The 22,831-nt window shown below is 41.2% G+C and overlaps 1 protein-coding gene across 7 annotated transcripts in view; it reads right to left on the bottom strand.

Moving 5' to 3' along the window:
- Window positions 1–22,831, bottom strand: part of LOC140212381 (protein PALS2-like) — a 205,656-nt gene that overhangs the window by 121,954 nt on the left and 60,871 nt on the right. Inside the window, exon 1 of one of the 7 annotated variants that reach the window (XM_072283119.1) lies at window positions 12,223–12,243. The exons of the other annotated variants lie outside the window; for them this stretch is intronic. The gene's annotated coding sequence lies outside the window, so the exon portion shown is untranslated. Of the gene's footprint in view, window positions 1–12,222; window positions 12,244–22,831 lie in introns of those variants that run through there. 7 annotated transcript variants of the gene reach the window in all.

Below are 22,831 nucleotides of genomic sequence, written 5' to 3'. Positions count from 1 at the left end.
GTGTGTGTTGGGACAGGCTATCTTCCAGCAAAGGTGTACTTGGAGAGACACAGACGCTAACCCTTGGGTTCTGAAGGAAGTAGCTGGAGAGATCATGGAGGCATTAACAATGATCTTTCAAGAATCAATAGATTCTGGCATTCTACCGGATGACTGGAAAATTACGAATGTTACTCCGCTACTTAAGAAGGTTGGGAGGCAGCAGAAAGGAAACTATAGACCTGTTAGCCTGACATCAATGGTTGGAAAGTTGTTGGAATCAATTGTCAGGGATGAGATTACGAAGTACCTGGAGGTACATGACAAAATAGGCCAAAGCCAGCATGGTTTCCTTAAAGGTAAATCCTGTCCGATTAACCTACTGCAATTTTTTGAGGAAATTACAAGCAGAGTGGACAAAGTAGATGCAGCGGTACTCGGACATTCAGAAGGCTTTTGACAGCGTGCTGCTCATGAGGCTGCTTAGCAAGGTAAGATCCCATGGAATTACAGGGGAGTTACGAGCATACGTGGAGCACTGGCTGATCGGCAGAAAACAGACAGTGGGAATAAAGGGATTCTGGCTGGCAGTTGGTTACCAGTGGAGATCCACAGGGGTCAGTGTTGGGACTGCTGCTTTTTTACGATGTATGTCAATTATTTGGACTATGGGATTAATGGATTTGTGGCTAAATTTGCCAATGATACAAAGATAGCTGGAGGAGCAGGTAGTGTTAAGGAAACAGAGAGCCTGCAGAGAGACTCAGATAGTTTAGGTGAATCAGCAAAGAAGCGGCAAATGAAATACAATGTTGGTAAGTGTATAGTCATGCACTTTGCTGGAAGAAATAAATGGGCAGACTATTATTTAGATGGGGAGAGAATTCAAAATGCAGAGATGCAAAGGGACTTGGGAGTCCTTGTGTAGGATACCCGAAAGGTTAACCTCCAGGTTGAGTCAGTGGGAAGAAGGCGAATGCAATGTTGGCATTCACTTCTAGAGGTATAAAATATAACAGCAGGGTTGTGATGTTGAGGCTCTATAAGACACTCGTGAGACCACACTTGGAGTGTTGCGTGCAGTTCTGAGCTCCTCATATACTGACATTGGAGAGGGTTCAGAGAAGATTCACAAGAATGATTCCAGGAATGAAAGGGTTACCGTATGAGGAATGACTGGCAGCTCTTGGGCTGTTTTCCCTGAAGTTCAGGAGGATGAGGGAGGATCTCATGGAAACATTCCGAATGTTAAAAGGCCTGAACAGATTAGATATGGCCAAGTCATTGGGTGCATTTAAGACAGAGATAGATAGGTTCTTGATTAACCAGGGCATCAAAGGGTATGGGGAGAAGGCAGAGGAGTGGGGATGACTGGAAGAATTGGATCAGCCCATAATTGAATGGCGGAGCCCTACTTCTGCTCCGATATCTTATGGTCTTATGGAAAGTGGGAAACCTTCGAAAAACAAGATTTTGAAAAGACAAAGCTTCTATGTGCCGGTCAGAATAAAAAGGTAAAGATATCAAGTGTAGGCCCTGGTGAAGAGAAAAAGAGAGATGCATAACAGGTACAGGCAGGTAGGAACAAATGTGGTGCTTATGGAGTGTAAGAAATGCCAGAAAACACAAGAAAGAAATCAGGAGGGCTAAAAGAAGGCATGAAGTTCCTCTAGCAGACAAGCTGATAGAGAATCTTAAGGCTTTCTACACATAAGTATGGAGCAAAAGGATTGCAAGGGATAAAATTGGTCCTCTGGAAGATTAGAATGGTGATCGAAATGTGGAACCAAATAAGATGGGAGAGAAATTAAATAAATTTTTTGTAGCTATATTCACTAAGGAGTAAACACAGTGTCTATATAAGTGAGGCAGAGCAGCGTCAACTTCATGGATCCTCTACAAATTACAGAGGTGGAGGTGTTTGCTACCTTGAGGCAAATCGGGGTGGATAAATCCCCAGGGCCTGATAAGGTTTTCCCTGAGACGTTACAGAAGGCAAGTGCAGAAATTGCCGGAACCCTAGCAGAGATACTTAAAACATCCTTAGCGACCGGAGAGGTACCAGAGGATTAGGTTGGTCAAGAAGGTTCAGTCACTCAGCATTTAGGATACAGTAATAAATTGGATTGGACATTGGTTTTGTGAGAGAAGCCAGATAGTGGTAGTAGAGAGTTGCCTCCCTGACTGGAGAACTGCGAGTCATGGAGTGCCACAGGGATTAGTGCTAGTCCGTTGTTTTTTGTCATCTACTGTATATCAGTGATCTGAATGATAATTAGCAATGATAATGCTAATTGCATCAGCAAACTTGCAGCTGACTCCAAGATTGGGGATGTGTGGACAGCGAGGAAGGTTATCATGGCTTCAGCTGAAAAAATGGCAGATGGAGTTTAATGCAAACAAGTGCGAGGTGCTGCATTTCGGTATGAAGGGTAGGCTGTACACAGTGAACAGTAGGGCACTGAGGAGTGGGGTAGAACAAAGGGATCTAGAAACACAGCTCCATAATTTGTCTAGTCACATGGCAACATAGGTAGATCAGTCGTAAAGAAAGCTTTTGGCACATCGGCCTTTATAAATCAATGTATTGAGTACAGGAAGTGGGATGTTATCTTGAAACTGTACAAAACATTGATGAGGCCTAATTTGGAGTACTGTGTGCAGTTTTGATCACCTACCTACAGGAAAAATGTAAATAAGGTTAAAAGAGTACAGAGAAAATTTGAAGACCTGAGTCATAGGAAAGAGTAAATAGGTTACAGCTTTATTCCTTAGAACATAAAAGACTGAGAGCAGATGTGATAGAGATACACAAAATTATAAAGGTGTAGATAGCGTAAATGCAAGCAGACTTTCTCCACTGGGGTTAGATGGGACTACAACCAGAGGCCATGGGGAAAGAGTGAAAGGTGAAAAGTTTAAGGGGGATATGAGGGGAAATTTCTTCACTCAGAGGATGGTGAGAGTGTGGAACTAGCTGCCAGTACAAGTTCAAGTTCAACTGCAACGATTAAGTTTGGATAGATACATGGAATAGGGGTATGAAGGGCTGTGGTCCCAGTGCAGGCCAATGGGAATAGGCAGCTTAAATGTTTTCAGCATGAACCTGATGGGCCAAAGAGCCTGTTTTGGTACTGTATTTCTCTATGACTCTGTGATGCCAAAGGGCAAAGAATAACTGTAGAGAGAGTAAGAGGAAAGAGGTTAATTGGATCAAGGCATAGAGGTCTTAGTCCATAAGCATTTTAAAGTTACCTGCAGTGGCATGCAAAAGTTTGGGCACCCCGGTCAAAATTTCTGTTACTGTGAATACTTACTTTATACTTTATTGTCGCCAAACAATTGATACTAGAACATACAATCATCATAGCGATATTTGATTCTGCGCTTCCCGCCCCTTGGATTACAAATCAATAGTAAATATTAAAAATTTAAATTATAAATCATAAATAGAAAATAGAAAAATGGTAAGTAAGGTAGTGCAAACAAAACCGAGATGCAGGTCCGGATATTTGGAGGGTACGGCTCAGATCCGGGTCAGGATCCGTTCAGCAGTCTTATCACAGTTGGAAAGAAGCTGTTCCCAAATCTGGCCGTACGAGTCTTTAAGCTCCTGAGCCTTCTCCCGGAGGGAAGCGGGACGAAAAGTAGCTAAGCGAGTAAAAGACGACCTGATTTCCAAAAGGCATAAAGTTAAAGATGACATATTTCTTTAATATTTTAAGCAAGATTACTTTTTTATTTCCATCTTTCACAGTTTCAAAATAACAAAAAAGGAAAAGGGCCCGAAGCAAAAGTTTGGGCACCCTGTATGGTCAGTACTTAGTAACACCCCCTTTGGCAAGTATCACAGCTTGTAAACGCTTCCTGTAGCCAGCTAAGAGTCTTTCAATTCTTGTTTGGGGGATTTTCGCCCATTCTTCCTTACAAAAGGCTTCTTGTATGCACTGCTCTTTTGAGGTCTATCCACAGGTTTTCGATGAGTTTAGGTCGGGGGACTCTGAGGGCCATGGCAAAACCTTCAGCTTCTGCCTCTTGAGGTAGTCCATTGGGATTTTGAGGTGTGTTTAGGATCATTATCCTGTTATAGAAGAAGCCATCCTCTTTTCATCTTCAGCTTTTGTTTTTACAGATGGTGTGAAGTTTGCTTCCAGAATTTGCTAGTATTTAATTGAATTCATTCTTCCCTCTACCAGTGAAATGTTCCCCATGCCACTGGCTACAACACAAGCCCAGAGCGTGATCGATCCATCCCCGTGTTTAACAATTGGAGAGGTTTTTTTCATGAAATTCTGCACCTTTTTTTCCTCCAAACATACCTTTGCTCATTGCGGCCAAAAAGTTCTATTTTAACTTCATCAGTCCACAGGACTTGTTTCCAAAATGCATCAGGCTTCTTTAGATGTTCCTTTGCAAACTTCTGACGCTGAATTTTGTGATGAGGACGCAGGAAAGGTTTTCTTCTGATGACCCTTCCATGAAAGTCATATTGTGAACAGTGCAACACCACTCCAGAGTCTGCTAAATCTTCCTGAAGGTCTTTTGCAGTCAAATGGGGGTTTTAATTTGTCTTTCTAGCAATCCTACGAGCAGTTCCCTCGGAAAGTTTTCTTGGTCTTCCAGACCTCAACTTGACCTCCACCATTCCTGTTAACTGCCATTTATTAATTACATTACGAACTGAGGAAACGGCTACCTGAAAACACTTTGCTATCTTCTTATAGCCTTCTCCTGCTTTGTGGGCATCATTTATTTTAATTTTCAGAGTGCTAGGCAGCTGCTTAGAGGAGCCCATGGCTGCTGATTGTTGGGACAAGGTTTGAGGAGTCAGGGTATTTATAAAGCTTTGAAATTTGCATCACCTGGCCTTTCCTAACGCTGACTGTGGACAAGCCATAGCCCTAACAAGCTAATTAAGGTCTGAGACCTTGGTAAAAGTGATCTGAGAGCTCAAATCTCTTGGGGTGCCCAAACTTTTGCATGGTGCTCCTTTCCTTTTTTTCTCACTCTAAAATTGTACAAAACAAAAATAATACACTAATCTTGCTTAAAATGTTGAAAAGAATGTTTCATCTTCAACTTTATGACTTTTGGAGATCAGTTCATCTTCTACTCACTTAACTATTCACAGTAACAGAAATTTTGACCAGTGGTTCCCGAACCTTTGCTTGCCACTGTATGTATCAGATTTATACCTCCATTATTAATATCTGCCCACACTCAAGCGCAATTTACTTTTCAGTGATCTGTCACACTATAATTACATTACTCCAAGAGCCAAAAGTTAAAGTAATGCATTTCTAGCGTGACATGTTTACGTAAAAGTTGGCGTTAAATACAAATAAGTAAAGAGATGGACAAAGGGAAAGAAGGATAAAAGAAAGAATTAATCTGAGTGAATAGTCAATGCCCAAAAATGCACAAGGAAGAGAGAACGGATACAAGGTGGAATGGTGAAATCAATGGGAACAGAAAGCTGGTTGAAACTCAGTTGGAATGAGTATTATGGAAAATAGAAATTAGAGATTTGGATTTACTTGGGAAGGCAAAGAAAAACAGTAAAGGAAACAGTGTAGGACAAGTGTACAGGGTATTGGGAAGTGACAGACTATACAAGCATACACAGTATACCAGAGTCAAAGTTAAGAGGATATCATTGAATTAGGTCAACATACAGATTTTACTAGGATTAGTGAAAATGGATATAACAACTAAATGTGTTTATCATACTTTTCTGTGGGTGCATGAGTATGGTATGCAAGATTGAAGAACTACAGGCACAGATTCCTATGTGAAATTATGACAGTGATGATTTAATAGAAATTTGGCTCAAAATGGGGCAGGACTCAGCAATAAATATTTCTGGATACAAGAAGCATTCAGAAAAATCAGGGAACAAAAGAAAAAGATGTAGTGTTGATTAAAGGGAATACTGTATTACAGTGCTACAAAGACCAGATACATGATAATCAAAGGCAGAATCTGAAGTTGGCCTTCATTAGTCAGGGGCCACAAGGTAATGTTGCATCTCTATAAAACTCTGGTTAGACCACACCTGGAGCATTGTGTCCTGTTCTGTTCACCTCAATTGTAGGAAGCTTTAGAGAGGGTGCAGAGGAGATTTACTAGGATTAGAGAACATGCCTTGTGAGGATAGGTTGAGCAAGCTAAGGCTGTTCCCTGTGCAGCAAAGGAGGATGAAAGGCAACTTGATAAAAGTGTACATGATTATGAGAATCACAGATCAAGTGGACAGCTGAGACATTTTTCCCCAGGAAAAAAGGGCCAATACCAGAGGATATCCACTTAAGGTGATTGGAGGAAAGTTTAGGGAAGATATCAGAGGCAGGTTTTTAAAAAAAACATGGAGAGTGGTAGGTACCTGGTATCATTGACAAGGGTAGTGGCTGACATAACAGGGAAATTTAAGAGACTACTAGCTCCAATACCATATTCAAGTTTGCTGATGACAACATTGTTGTGGGTGAATCAAGGTGGCGATTAATCAGCATACAGGAGGGAGATTGAAAATTTGGCTGAGTGGTGTCATAACAACAACCCCTCACTCAATGTCAGCAAGGCCAAGGAACTGATTATAGACTTCAGGAGAGGGAAACCAGAGATCCAGGACTCATACCACCAGGTTCAAGAACAGTTACTACCCCTCAACTATCAGGCTCCTGAACAAAAGGGGATAGGTACAATCATTTGCTCATCCATTGAGATGTTCCCACAAGCAATGATCTCACATAAAGGATTCTTTAAGCAACACACATCAAAGTTGCTGGTGAACGCTGCAGGCCAGGCAGCGTTTGTAGGAAGAGGTGCAGTCGACGTTTCAGGCCGAGACCCTTCGTCAGCACTAACTGAAGGAAGAGTGAGTAAGGGATTTGAAAGTTGGAGGGGGAGATCCAACTTTCAAATCCCTTACTCACTCTTCCTTCAGTTAGTCCTGACGAAGGGTCTCGGCCTGAAACGTCGACTGCACCTCTTCCTACAGATGCTGCCTGGCCTGCAGCGTTCACCAGCAACTTTGATGTGTGTTGCTTGAATTTCCAGCATCTGCAGAATTCCTGTTGTTTAAGGATTCTTTATCTTGTTTTCTCATGTTCTCGTTATTTATTGCTATTTGTTTATATTTTCTTTTGCACAGATTGTTGTCTTCTGCACTCTGGCTGATCTTTCATTGATACTGTTATATTTACTAGTCTACAGATTTGCTGAGTATGCCCACTGGAAAAAACAATCTCAGGGTTGTATATGGTAACATCTATGCACTACACTTTGATAATAAAATTTACTTTGAACTTCTAGATTGAAGAAAACTGAAGGGTTTTGGGAAGGGTTACACTGATTATGGAGGTCAGCACAACATCATGGACCAAAGGGCCCGTACTGTTCTGTCCTATCCTGTCCTATGTTTTATCACTTGACACTTCAATCAGCCACTTCCCTGTGATATTAGAAACAGCTATCTTCAGCAAAGATTATGGACTAGACAACATCTCAGCTGAAACAAAATACTATATGCTAAGATCAGCTGCAGCTCTAATCATACAGTTCTCGTAGAAATGCAGAGATTAATATTTTAAGAGTGAAATACTGCTGGTGGTAGAAATTGAAAAAAAAAACAGAACACTGGAAAATTGTCTAAGCATTTCCTGTCAAGCAAAGGAAGTTAAATTAATTACTCATCAATCAATTTACAATCATCATGAAGTGACAGAAGCAATATATCCTCTCCAATTACCTGCTCACCAATGGTCAGTTCTCCTGGACAGCTCTGCATACAATTGCCTGCTAACTAATGCTCAGTTCCCCTGGACAATCCTACACACAATTACAATCTCGATTCAAACAAAGACTAAAGACCTGAATTCTGGAAACAGTGTGACCCAAGAATGAATACCTTGACATCAAAGAAATGTGACAACAAATTTCGTAGGTAAAAATAAAGTCAACAGGCATCAAGGTGAAAAATCTAAAATGGCTGCAGTCATACCATGCATTATAAATGGATTTATTGACAAGAACGAGCAATCCAGTCTGGAGATATTACTGGGAGATTTCCTTTTTCACAATTCTGCGCCCAATTATTTTCAGTTGCTTCATGAATGATCTTCCCTTCATCAAAAAGTGAGATGGCTGCACAATGTTCAAGTCATGGTTTTTCCTGTGCCAAATGACTCACCTTCTAAAACTCCAAAACCTTTTCAGTGAACTCAATGCACATGCCAGAAGCATGATGGAAAAGTCTCCACTTACCTGCATTGTGCAGCTCTCACAACAGTAATATTCGATATCACCCCTAGTAAGGTGGCACCTCATCTTCAACCACAGCTACAATGTACATCTTTTCCAAAGTGTGTAAAATTACTTCGACGCTACATGCAACCTGTACCACATAGGGTAAAGGTACTTGAAAACTTTACCTCTTGCATATTCCCCTCCAAGCTACATATTATCCTAACCTGGAAATCTATCATTTATCTAAATATGGAACACCAAAAGCACTGTGGGAATTTTGTGCAAGTTAATAAAGGGTTGCAATGGCTGAAAAAGTGGTTCACCATCTTAAAAGCAAAGAGCCTCAAGCAATAAATGCTAGGCTTGTCAGGATCCTCCACTTTGCAAATATTGTCAATAACCAATTGTACTTTGCCAGAGTACCTTTCCTTTTAATTGCTGAACTTCACTTTCTCATGTCAGGCCATCTGATGCATCACTCAGCCCTTACAGAAGCTACTAATGTTTGCCAATCTACTTCCCAACCTTCAGGAACAAATACACCCATGCAGAAAAATAAAACGTTACAGCATAATTAGCAAGTCAATTACCTCAACAACCATGGGATTGAGGAGCCTTCACAAAATTTCACACGCCAAGTGTGCCCCAAATTCAGTTGAGGTACCTGAATAAAATGATTTTGTTCTCCTTCATATAGCCATGAATACTTTCTTTTTAATCATTCAAGGGGCCTTGGCTTTGCAAGCTGAGCCAGTATTTAATTGCTTCTCCATCACTGCCCTTGAGAAGATGGCGATGAGCAGCTGCAGTACAGTATGCTCAGAGTGCTGTCTCAGGAAACAGATCCTATATTTTACCCATTTACAGTACAGAAACAATAATATACCGTGGATTCCAGTTAACTGGGACACATGTGGACCAGTACATTTTGACCCAATTAAAAAACCGACTCAATTAGCCAAAAGTTTCATGGATATAGTTAAAAAGATATAAAAAGGCAAACTATTATTTAACTAAGTAACAAACTATGTATTAAATGAAATACAGAACAAATTAGAACACTACCAATACTACAACAGTACAAAAGCATGTGCTTCTGGGCCGCGAGGAAACGATATGATTTGGTGATATGAGTCAGCTGCACCTTTCCTCATTCCCTCTCACACCCACTGTTGAACTTGAACGCACACGAGGTCATTACGCACGCATCACCCATGTCAGCGCGGGAAGAAGATCAACTCGTGCTTGCAAATGACAGCGGGCTGAAAAATATGTTTGACATAACATCTCTGCTGGCATTCTGGATCAAAGTCAAGGCTAAATATCCTGAGATAGCCACGAAAGCACTGAAAACATTGCTTCCATTTCCAACATATCTCTGCGAAGCGGGGTTTTCTGCAATAAACGCAACGAAAACTAAATCGCGGAATAGACTGGACATAAGGAACCCCCTTTGAGTATCGCTGTCTCCCATCACCCCTCGATGTCTTGTTGCAGGGAAACAAGCCCAGGGCTCCCACTGATTCAGCAATATTGGTGTGTTGCAATGATTTTATATGTTCATACAGGGAAAACATGTGCTGTGTGTTTAATATCCAAACGTTACTTGAACTGTTATGATGCTATTGACTTATAAGTGACTTATAATCGACTTATCACTATATTCACGCGAGGAAAATATGCGCTGTGTGTTTAATATTAAATCTGTTAAATAAACCCTTTTAGAAACAAAATTGAGTGTATTAAGTCACTTATAAGTGGCTATAGTTGACTTATCACCTATATTCCAGTCGTGATTAACACCCCCCACCCCCCCAGGGTTGCCAACTGTCCTGTATTAGCCGGGACATCCCGTATATTGGGCTATATTGGTTTGTCCTATACGGGACCGCCCTGTGCCGTATTTCCCCCGCTAAGGTACAGCATTCCTATGAAACCTTTCATGCTGAAATGGCATAAAGCGAAGAAGCAATTACCATTAATTTATGGGGAAAATTTTTCAGCGTTCCCAGACCCAAAAAATAACCTACCAAATCATACCAAATAACACATAAAACCTAAAATAACACTAATATATAGTAAAAGCAGGAATGATATAAATACACAGCCTACATAAAGTAGAAATAATGTATGTACTGTGTAGTTTCACTGAACAGAATCACCAAAAACGATTTGTAGAGAGAAAAAAAATCAGCACATATACGCATGCGCATACAGGTGCCTGCACAAGGCTTCATGGTCACGGTAGTCTTTCTCAGGGTAAACACAAGTGTCCCGTATTTGACTGCTACTCTTGTCCGTTGGCAACCCTACCACCCCCAGGTTGGCCGGTCTGCAAGAATATTGTCAATATTAAACCGGTCTGCGGTGCAAAGAAGGTTGGGGACCCCTGCATTAGTTCATAATAGTTATCAACATGGGAATTCATCCACGTTCCTTTGATTGACTGTAAACAAACAAAATCAGCGCAGACACCAAGTGCAATTGACTGCCTTCATAAGCCGGATTTATACTTGTGCGTACGGGCTACGCCGTAGGCCTGATTTATACTCTTGTGTAGCCCTATGCCATAGCGAGCATGCGTAGTTGTGTCTGCAACGCTCTGCAATTCACCGCCAAAACGCTAGCTGATGGTAGGGTTTCTATGCCACTGTGTTGAGTTTCTTCGTGAGAGACATGGACGAGGAAATGCATTTCAAATACTTTCGGATGTCAGCAGGTAGATTTGACGATTTGGTTCATCATCTCCAACCATTTATCTCGCATCAGTGTATAGACATGGTGGGGAAAAGCAACCAGAAATGCATAGGAGGAAATGCGATGCTACCAAGCGGACCAGTCACAGTTGTTGCGGTCTGCGTCGCCACCGACACAGGGAGGCGCATGTCACCTTACAGGGTACGCGATATCTACAGCGTACAGTTGACGCAGAAGTATAAATTGGGCTATACAATGCTGTCAACAATTACATTCTCCAAATCTTCACTTTCATTGTAACATTCACAATGATTGTCAATACCTTCAAATTCTTCATTGTTCCTAACTTGCTGAAGTAGTGAAATTGTTACATTTTCACTCCCAGCTGTTTCTGGCATCACTAAACCTGAATGCTTGAAACCTCAGTGAGCAAAACAGTTCCAAAATGTCTTACTGCTTATTTCTTGTGAAGTATCAGTGACAAAATTCATTCTTTTTGAACAGAAGCACACACAACTAAAGCTATTTTAAAATTATTTACTCTAAGCATAGCGTAGTGTCCAATGACCACACAACTGTACACGTCTTAACACTAGTTAGAATCTGTTTGGCAACCGTCTCCTACCCAAATTAAGTGGCAATAAAAAAAAGAGAATCCTGGCTAATTTTTTCAATTAGTTTTTATTCCTTAAGAATTGTCCCAAATAAGCGGCTGCCCCGATTGACCAGAATCCACTGTATTTCCAAGTCAGGATGGTGTATGGCTTGGAGGACAACTTCCATAGTTGTGTTCCATCCTTTTGCTGATAGCTACAAGGACACAGACAGAAGTGGTGTGTGTGGAAGTTACTGTTGAAAGTATCTCGGTGAGTTGCTATCAGAAGTGGTAGGTCTAGAAGGTACTGTTGAAAGTGTCTCGGTGAATTGCTGCAATAGATCCTGTAGATAGTACACAATATTGCTACAGTATATTGGTGATGAAGTGAGTGAGCAGTTGTGGATGGGGTGCCCATCAAGAATGCTGCTGTTTTCCAAATGGTGCCAAGATTCATGAACTTAGTAATTTTCAATACCCAAACAAATTTACACAAAATAATAGGGCAGCCAGGCACACATACCTTGCCCATCTCATTCTTGACTTGCTCTTCCAGGCTTGTGCAAGCTAACAGTTTATTCATTCTCTGGGATATAGCGTTTTCATCATTATGGATTATTTATCAATTTAAATATAAACTGATTTCTTTAAAAAAGTTACATATTTTGCTGTGTACATACATCTATTGATGCTTCTGGACACACCTTCAGTGATGTTCCTGGAATCATCGGGTGTTTCGGGTCCTTCAACATCATACAACCTCCTCCAGGTGACCCAGCCGGGGCAGGTCAGACTCCAGCTTGTGTCCAGATGGCTTGCTATTTATGACTCCATGGCTCCGTTCTTTTGAGCCACAGCCATCTTTAACAGTTCAAAACTCATGAAAGCCTCCTATCTTTTTCAGTCTATTCCAGGGGTTCCCAACTTTTTTTTATGCCATGGACCAATACCACTAAGCAAGGGGTCCATGGACCACAGGTTGAAAACCCCTGGTCTACACTGATTTCTATAGCTGGTACTTCAAATCTAGAAAAAAAAAACAACCTTGTATTACAAGGAAAATACTGGCAGATTAACCTAGAATTAATATAGACCCCCCCCCCCCCCACCCCTGCCAATTCTTTTGTTTTGGAGAAGTTCTAGTTCTTCCCTATTGAACTGTGGCTTTCACCCAGTACCTAGTCTGTTTGTGAAATGCATTCCTCGCTGAGTTTCCTAATTTTCATATCCATGAACTAACGTATCCTCTGTGTGCAGAGATTTTCTGAGGAAGACATAAATTATAATTTACAAGACCTGATGGAATTCACTAAAAGAATTAGCCTTCTCCAATACAATGGATTGTGTCTAAATCGAAACCGTCCTTTTTTACCAAGTTATAAAACCGCACCATTATGCTTCATATTGTTACCAAAGGGGAAATTTTAATAACTTTGAATTGGATTCAAGGACATACACCACCCAGGCCACACTCCCTTCTCGCTGTGGCCATCAGGAAGGTGGTACAGGAGCCTCAAGACTCACACCACCAGGTTCCGGAACAGTTATTAGACCTCAACCATCAGGCTCTTGAATTAGAAGGGATAACTTATCACTGAACTGTTTTCATGACCTATGCGATCACTTTCGAGGGCTCTTCATCTCACATTCTTGATATTTATTGCCTATTTATTATTACTTTGTTATTTTCCTTCTGTATTTGCAGAGTTTGTTTTCTTTTGCACATTAATTATTTGTCAGTCCTGTTGCACATGGCCTTTCATTGATTCTACTGCGTTTGTTGTATTTATTGTGAATGCTCTCAAGAAAATGTATTTCAGGTTTAGATATCTAAGATGTGCTGGCATTGGAGAGGGTTCAGAGGAGGTTCACAAGGATGATTCTGGGAATGAAAGGGTTACTATACGAGGAACGTTTGATAGCTCTGGGTCTATACTCACTGGAATTTAGAAGGATGGGGAGAAATCTCATTGACACCTTTCGAATGTAGAAAGGCCTAGACAGAATAGATGTGGAAAGGAGGTTACCCATGGTGGGGGAGTCAAGAACAAGAGGGCAAAGCCTCAGGATAGAGGGGCGTACATTTAAAACAGGGATATGGAGGCATTTTTTTAGCCAGAGGGTGGTAATTTTGTGGAATTTGTTACCACAAGGAGCTATGGAGGCCAGGTCATTGGGTGTATCTAAGGCAGAGCTTGATAGGTTCTTGACTGGATGTGGCATCAAAGGTTACAGGGAAAAGACTGGTGAGCGGGCCTGAAGAGGAGAAATTGCCTAATTCTGCTCCTATGTCTCGTGGTTTTATATGGTGACACATACATACTTCAATAATAAATTTACTTTGAACCTTTCCAGATAATTTTTCACCCAAGGATTATCTGAAAGCAAAATACTACAGATACTGAAAGCTGAAATTAAACAAAAGGATCAAGCATCATCCACCAAGTGAGAAATGGAGCTCAAATATCCTTTCATCATCACTGGGAAAGTCTAAAAGTTGAAACATATTTTTACAAGCTAGGGAAGCAGAAAGGAGATCCATTTTTTTTTGTCAATTATTCTCTCCCGTAATCCACTTTCCTTTTTGACCCCCTTCTTTTTGCATTGTGCTCCCCTCTATCTTTTCATGTGATGGGAGGTGAGGACCTTGATAGAATAGCTATCACTAAAGAGGAAGTGCTAAGCAAACTTTTGAGCCTGAAGATAGACAAGTCTCCTGGTCCTGATGGAATGCATCCCAAAGTACTGAAGGAAATGGCAGAAATTATAGTAGAGGCTTTGTTGATGATTTACCAAAATTTTCTGGATTCTGGGCAGGTCCCAGCAGATTGTAAGATGGTGAATATCACGCCACTGTTCAAAAAAGGATTTAGGCAAAAGGCAGGTAACTATAGGCCAGGTAGTTTAACATCTATAGTTGGGAAAATGCTTGAAGCTATCATTAAAGAAGAAATAGCGAGGCATCTGGAAAGAAATGGATGCATCAGGCAGACGCAGCAGAGATTCAGCAAAGTCTGGTCCTGTTTGACAAACTTACTGGAGTTCTTTGAGGGTATAATGAGCGCAATGGATAGAGGGAAACAGATGGACGTTATTTAGTTGTATTTCCAGAAGGCGTTTGATAAGGTGCCACATAAAAGACTTATCCATAAGATAAGGATACATATAAAGTTGGAATAGCATGGTTAGAGAATCGGTTAACTAATAGAAAGCAGAGAGTTAGGATACATGGGTGTTACTCTGGTTGGGAATCAGTGATGAGTGGTGTACCACAGAGATTGGTGCTGGGCCCACAAATATTCACCATATACATTAACGATCTGGAAGAGAGGACCAAATGTAGTGTATCTAAGTTTGCTGATGATGCTAAGTTGAGTGGAAAAGCAAATTGTGCAGAAGATATGAGAGTCTGCAGAGAGATATAGATAGGTTAAGTGAATGGGCAAGGGTCTGGCAGATGGAGTACAATGTTGGTAAATGCAAGGCCATCCACTTTGGAAGGAAAACTGAAAGAGCAGATTATTATTTAAATGGTAAAAATTTGCAGCGTGCATGTTTGTGTTTGTGTTTGTGCATGAATTACAAAAGATTGGTTTGCAGGTGCAGCAGGCTATCAAGAATGCAAATGGAATGTTGGCTTTCAATGCCAGAGGGATTGAATTTAAGAGCTGGAAAGTTATGCTGCAATTGTACAGGGTACTGGTGAGACCACACCTGGAGTACTACAATGCAGTTCTGGTCTCCATACTTGAGGAAGGATATACTGACTTTGGAGGTGGTGCAGAGGAAGTTCAGCAGGTTGATTCCAGAGATGAGGAGGTTAGACTATGAGGGATTGACTGTACTCGATGGAATTCCAAACAATGAGAGATCTTACAGAAATATATAAAATTATGAAAGGGATAGATAAGATAGAGGCAAGAAAGTTGTTTCCACTGGTAGGTGAGACGACAACTAGGGGACAGCCTCAAGATTTGGGGGAGTAGATTTAGGATGGAGATGAGGAGGAACTGCTTTTCCCTGAGTATGGTAAATCTGTGGAATTCTCTGCCCACCGAAGCAGTGGAGGCTACCTCAATAAGTATATTTAAGACAAGGTTGGATAGATTTTTGTATTGTAGGGGAATTGGGGGTTATGGGGAAAAGGCAGGTAGATGGAGATAAGTCCATGGCCAGATCAGCCATATCATATTGAATGGTGGAGCAGGCTCGACAGGCAAGATGGCGTACTCCTGCTCCTATCTCTTATGTTCTTATGTATGTTCACAGTTCTGGTAAAAGGACATCATCTTGAAGCATTGACCAGTTCCTCTCGCCACAGGTGCCACCAGACCTGTTAAACATTCCCAGCTTTTTATTCTATTATAGTTGAGCATTATGTTGGCGTATCACTGAAAGACTATGTAATTGGTGGAATTAATGAAAAGGAGCAGATGGAGCACTATGTAAAATCATTTGTGAAGAGAGTGGACAAATTAATCTCAAGTGAAATTCTTCTCTAACTAAAAAAAAATGAAACAAAACATTTTCCTTTAGCATATCTAAGGCAGACACCATTTCCTGGCTCTAAACTCATCTCTGGAGCTTCTGAGTAGTAAATATACATACATCAGTCTATCATTTATTGACAACAGTTCTGCCTTCAGTACTATCATTCAAAGCAAACTTATCACCAAACTCTGGACCCTGGGAGTCAATACCTCCTGCAAATAAATCCTTGATTTCCTGACCAACGGACCATAATCAATAAGGATAGACAGTAACACCTCCACCATGAAACACTGATGCTTCACAAGCTGTGTCCTCAGCCCCCTACTCTACTCCCTGCACGTTCATGACTGCATGTTTAGATTCTGCCCTAGCTCTTATCTAAAAGTTTGTAGATGATACACTGTCGTGGGCCGTATCACAAATAACAATGAGTCAGAGTATAGGAATAAGATTGATAGTTTACTGACATGGTGTCATGACAACAACCATGTCAACAAAACAAAAAGTCGGTCATTGGCAACAGAAAGAGAGCTGATGGACATGGTGTTGAAGTTGAGTGAGTTAAGAGCTTCAAGTTCCAAGGAGTGAGCATCTCCAACAGCCTGTCCTGCTCCAACCACATTGATGTCATGACCAAGAAAGCTCACCAACACCTCTACTTCCTCAGGAGCCTAAAGAAATTTTTACATGTCCCCAACAACCCTCACCAACTTTTATTGATGTTTTTCTGTCTGGATGCATAATAGTTTGTTATGGTACCCACTCTGCATGCAAGAGCAAGAAACTGAAGAGAGTTGTGGACACAGCTCAGCACCAGTCTCCCCTCTATGGGCACTGTCTATACTTCTTACTGCCTAAGTAAAGCAGCTAGCATAATTAAAGGCCTACACCCATGCCACACATTCTATCTTCTGTATCAGGCAGAAGATACAGAAGTCTGAAGCACATACCACCAGGGTCAAGGACAGCTTCTATCTCACTGTTTTCAGACTTCTTGAATAGACTTCTTGTAAAATAAAATGGGTGTTTGGCCTCTCAATCCACCTTATGATCTTGCACTTTATTACTTACCTGCACTGTACCTTCTCTGCAGATTTTACACTTTATTCTGCATTGTTATTGTTTTACTTTGTTCCACTTCAACGCACTGTATAATGTCTGATCTGTATGAACAGTGCACAAGCTTTGCACTGTATTTCAGTACATGCAACAATAAAAATACCTTAGTATTTGGCAGCCTGCAGCTGCAGTTAGTAACTTCTAATTGACAACTGTCTCTAAACTCCAGGCCATCCATTTTATTAGCAGTTCTGAGCTCGAATTGTTTCCTCAGGGACTCGTCTCACTGAGATGAACATTGAAAATGTTTACCAGTTCTGGAAACCTGCAGGGAGCAAAACTAAGAATTTCAATTTATTACTGGAATTAGTAATTAATTGTAGAGATTTCAGGTTTCTTAAATCAGGAGACAAGATCCATCCACACGTATCGCTATATTGTAAATGCCTTGCACATTTGAATCTTCATAGTGCATCATATGCAGTACTTCATATATTTATGAAAATATTCAATATTGCTCAAACAGGCATATCCTCTGTACCTTGATCTCTGCTTCTGCAACTCATTATGCATTTTTTAGTCCTGTGCACCATCTATTGTTAGTGTTTACCTACCAATCTGATGATGTTTTGATCCTTGTAATTCAGCATTAAAATATGTGCCCTACCAACATTTCTTCCACTGTTGGGGGAATCAATATAGTGCTGATGTGTCCAGAACTAATCTGATACAATAGTAATAAGAGCACAAATCCTCAATCTAGTGACTGTTGCATCCTATTTATAACATCTATGGGTCAGATGCACTCAGTGGCCACTTTATTAAGTACACAGGCTCATTTATGCAAATATCTAATCAGCCAATCACGTGGCAGCAACTCAAAAGAATATAGACATGGTCAAGAGGTTCAGACAAAACATCAGAATAAGAAAGAATGTGACCTAAGTGACTTTGACCATGGAATAATTGTTGGTGATTTGAGTACCTCAAAACTGCTGATCTCCTGGGATTTTCACACACAAAAGTCTCTGGAGATTACAGAGAATGGTGCAATAAACAAAAAACATTCAGTGAATGGCAGTTATGTGGGCAAAAACATCTTGTTACTGAGAGAGGTCAGAGGAGAATGGCCAGATTGGTTCAAACTGACAGGAAGGAGACAGTGACCCAAATAACTAGGCATTACAATAGTGGTGTGCAGGACAGCTTTTCTGAACGCACAAGTTGAAACCTTGAAGTGGATACACTGCAGCAGAAGACCACACCGGGTCCCACTTCTGTACTTAATGTGAGTGAACATTCACAAGAGGCTTGGTTGAGGAAACTCTTTCATGGTACATAAATATGCTGAATGACACCTTGAATTACAAAAGGCCTGAGAAGTAACAAAGGTTCCTTGCACTGTCAGCTGGTTGAAGTTGGCAGAGCACAGTCAAGAGACTGTCAGCAGCACTGTGTCAGTAAACAACAGTGGAAGGGTGTAACCAGACTGCTGAATGTCAATGAGGCAGCATGAGTGCATCTACTCGGCCACTCAATAAATAAACCACAATGGAGATGATGAAAATGCTTTAATTAGATAGTTCTTTCAAACGAAAGTACCAATAATTTGTCCCTAGGCTTAGTGCTGTGCACAGATTAATCAGCAAAATTAACATTGCAAACTTGCAATGTAGCTGCCAGATTTTTGATAATGTCAACTCACCATAAACTTGATTTATTGAGATAACTATGCTGCTGGAAACTCATGAGTCACAAGAGATTCTGCAGATGCCAGAAATCCAGAGCAACACATTCAAAACACTGAAGGGTGAAGGAAATCAGCAGGTCAGGCAACAGCAAAGGAGAGATACGAACAGTCGGCATTTTGGGATAAAATATTTTAACATAAACTTGGAGACATTTTGGGCTGAGATTTTTCATAAGGAAATGTCAACTGGTTATTATTTTCCATCTATGCTGCCTGACCTGCTGAGTTCTTCCAGCATTTTGTGTGTGTTACTGGAAACTCATTCTTTCTTACTCAGAGAATAGCTGACTAAATTGAAAGGCTGGCAGTTTGAGATGATTTGCGGTGTAGCATGAACAGCTATTTAGAAACTGCATTAACACTGGAAGTTTCTTTATCAACCATCTATTATATTTTAAAAAGCAGATTTAACCACCCCTTAGATGGCTTTATCCCAACTATATGGATGGGACAAACACCTTTACATTTGCTCTTTGGGAATGCATACCAAACTTTTGGTGTGACAGTATAACAGGCCACGTTCACAACTACTGAACAACACAATATCTAAACACAAGAACCAATTTATAAAACATTTTATAAATGCTGGTACGTCCTCCCAAGAAAAAACAAATTATAGACACTTTGCACATACAAATGAACATCTGGAGACCAATGAGATGGACTGAGATAGATTTTTTTAGCTGTTCTGGGGCTGCAGGCATCTTCTGCCAAGTGAACTCAAAAGTATTTATGTGTGTCTTCTCTTTTCATCCCCTTGCCCACCCCAAGCAGCAATAACGGGCTAGGCAGAGCAAAGCAGAGTTGAGAGTGCTAGGAAGAATTCACTCATTTACCATGTCATTTCTATGACAACAAGGCTTAGGCTACTAAAGTGTTACATCATCTGGTCAATCTTGCTGTATACTTGCAAAACATGGACTATAACACCAGAACTCCAAATAAACTTAGAAGCAACAGAAATGTGGTTTCTTAGAAGAACGCTGAAAATATCATATAGAGATGGGTAACTAATGAGACAGTACTCTAACGTGCCCATACAAAAAGATCTTTAATGAGAACATTAAATGAGAGGAAACTTAAATTCCTGGGCCATGTCATCAGAAAGGGAGAAATAGAATGCCTTACATTACAAGGGTGTATGCCTGGGAAACGCGGAAGAGGAAGGCAAAGAAGACAATATATGGACACTGTGAAAGAACTAACAGATCTAAGTGTGCGAGATATCATTGACACTGTGAGGGATCATTTGATGTGGAGAGCCATGATTGCCCAAGTGTGTAACGCGCAAGGCACATGAAGACGACGACCATGTCATTGAGGCAGGCCAGCAGCTGTTCTTCCCCAGCCTGTTCCCCTTCCTGTCACAGTTGTGTCTGTGACCATCTCTTGTGCACTGTTTTTATACCATAAGACAATAACATAGAGGAACAGAATTAGGCCATTTGGCCCATCAAGTCTGCTCCGCCATTTCATCACGGCTGATCCAATATTCCTCTCAGCCCCAATCTCCTGCCTTCACCCCAAATCCCTTCATGCCCTGACCAATCAAGAATCTATCAACCTCTCCCTTAAATATATTGAATTGAATTGAATTGACTTTATTTCTTACATCCTGCACTTACATGACTAAAAAACTTTATGTCTCCGTCTAAATGTGCAACATGCAATCATAGTAATTTATAATAATTTATAATAAATAGAACAGTCAATGTAACATAAAAATACACTCAAATCAGTGTGAGCTAATCTGTCTGATGGCTTGGATGAAGAAGCTGTCCCGGAGCCTGTTGTTCCTGGCTTTTAGCTGTGATACTGTTTCCCGATGGTAGCAGCAGAAATAGATTGTGGTTGGGGTGACTCGGGTACCCAATGACCCTACGGACCCTTTTTACATACCTGACCTTGTAAATATCCTGAATCATGGGAAGTTCACAACTACAGACGCGCTGGGCTGTCTGCACCACTCTCAGCAGAATCCTGCGATTACGGGAGGTAGAGTTCCTGTACCAAGCAGTGAAGTAGCCAGTCAGGATGCTCTCAACTGTGCCCCTGTAGAAAGTCCTTAGGATTTGGGGGCCTATACCAAACTTCCTCAACCGTCTGAGGTGAAAGAGGTACTGTTGTGCCTTTTTCATCACACATCAGGTGTGTACAGACCACGTGAGGTCCTCGGTGATGTGGATGCCAAGGAACTTGAAGCTGTTTACCCTCTCAACCCCAGATCCATTGATTTCAATAGGGGTTAGCCTGTCTCCATTCCTCCTATAATCCACAACCAGCTCCTTTGTTTTTGTGACATTGAGGGAGAGGGTGTTTTCTTGACACCACTGTGTCAGAGAAATGACTTCTTCCCTGTAGGCCACCTCATAATCGTTTGAGATTAGGCCAACCAATGTAGTGTCGTTGGCAAATTTAATTAGCAGATTAGAGCTGTGGGTGGCGACACTGTCATGGGTATACAGGGAGTAAAGGAGGGGATTTAGAACACAGCCCTGAGGGGCTCCTGTATTGAGAGTTAGAGGGGTGGAGGTGAGGGAGCCCACTCTTACCACCTGCCAGCAATCTGACACTGCTTGGTCCAAGATCCAGCTTCACAAGGCAGGGTCAAGCCCAAGGTCTTTATATATATATATACATAAAGTTTTGGCCTCCACGACTGCATGTGGCAAAGAATTCCACATATTCACCACTCTCTGACTAAAGAAATTATTCATCTCCATTCTAAAATGATGCCCCTCTATCCTGAGGCTGTCTCCTCTGGTCTTAGACCCTCCTATCATAGGAATCATCCTCTCTACGTTCATTCTATGAAGGCCTTTCATTATTCATTGGTTTTCAATGAGGTTACCCTTCATTCTTCCGAATTCTAGCAAATACAGGCCCAGAGCCAGCAAATCTTCTTCATATGTCAAGCCATTCAATCCTGGAATCATTTTCATGAACTTCTTTTGAAACATCTCCAGTTTCAGTACATCCTTTTTAAGATAAGGAGCCCAAAACTATACACAATACTCTAAGTGAGGCCACATCAGTGCTTTATAAAGTTTCAACATTACATCCTTGCTTTTATACTCTAGTGCTTTGGCAATGAATTGGCAATGAAACATCACATTTGCTTTCCTCACCGCAGACTCAACCTGCAAACTAACCTTCAGAGAATCCTGTACAAGAACTTCCAAGTCTCCTTCCACCTCAGTTTGTTGTATTTTCCCTCCAGTTAGAAAACAGTCAACCCTTCCATTTTCTCTACCAAAGTGCATGATCATACACTTCCCAACACTATATTATTCCATCTGCCATTTCTTTGCCCATTCTCCTAATCTACCTAAAGTCCTTCTGTAGCCTCTCTACTTCCTTAAAACTACCTGCCCTCCACCTAACTTCATAGCATCTGCGAACTTTATAACAAAGCCATCAATTCCATCATCCAAGCAACACACACAAAATGCTTCAGGAACTCAGTAGGCCAAGTAACATGTATGGAAAAGAATAAACAGTTGATGTTTCAGGCTGAGATCCTGTGTCAGAAATGAAGAAAAAAGATGAAAAGTCAGCTGGAGAAGGGAAGAGTCCAATAAGAGAGGGCAGAAGGCCATGGAAGAAATGAGTTGAGCACTAGACAGAGGTGATGGGCAGGTAAGGAGATATGGTGGGAAAGGGAAATGGGAATGGCTGGTGGGGGCGAGAGTGGCATTACCTTAAGTTCAAGAAATCAATGTTCATGTCATCAGGTTGGAGGCTACCCAGACAGGATATAAAGTGTTACTCCTCCAATCTGGGTGTGGCTTCATTGGGAAAGTAGAGAAGGCCATGGACTGACATGATGGAACGAGAATATGAAGTGGAATTAAAATTGATGGCCACAGGGAGATCCCGCTTTTTCTGAGCATAACGCTCGGCGAAGCGGTCTCCCAATCTACGTCGGATCCCCCTATACAGGAGGTCATACTGGGAGCACCGGACACACTAGATGATCCCAAAAGACTCACAGGTTAATTGTCACCTCACCT

The sequence above is a fragment of the Mobula birostris genome, chromosome 19, assembly GCF_030028105.1.
Source record: "Mobula birostris isolate sMobBir1 chromosome 19, sMobBir1.hap1, whole genome shotgun sequence".
Lineage (NCBI taxonomy): Eukaryota > Metazoa > Chordata > Chondrichthyes > Myliobatiformes > Myliobatidae > Mobula > Mobula birostris.
This window is presented reverse-complemented; position numbering and strand designations above follow the sequence as displayed.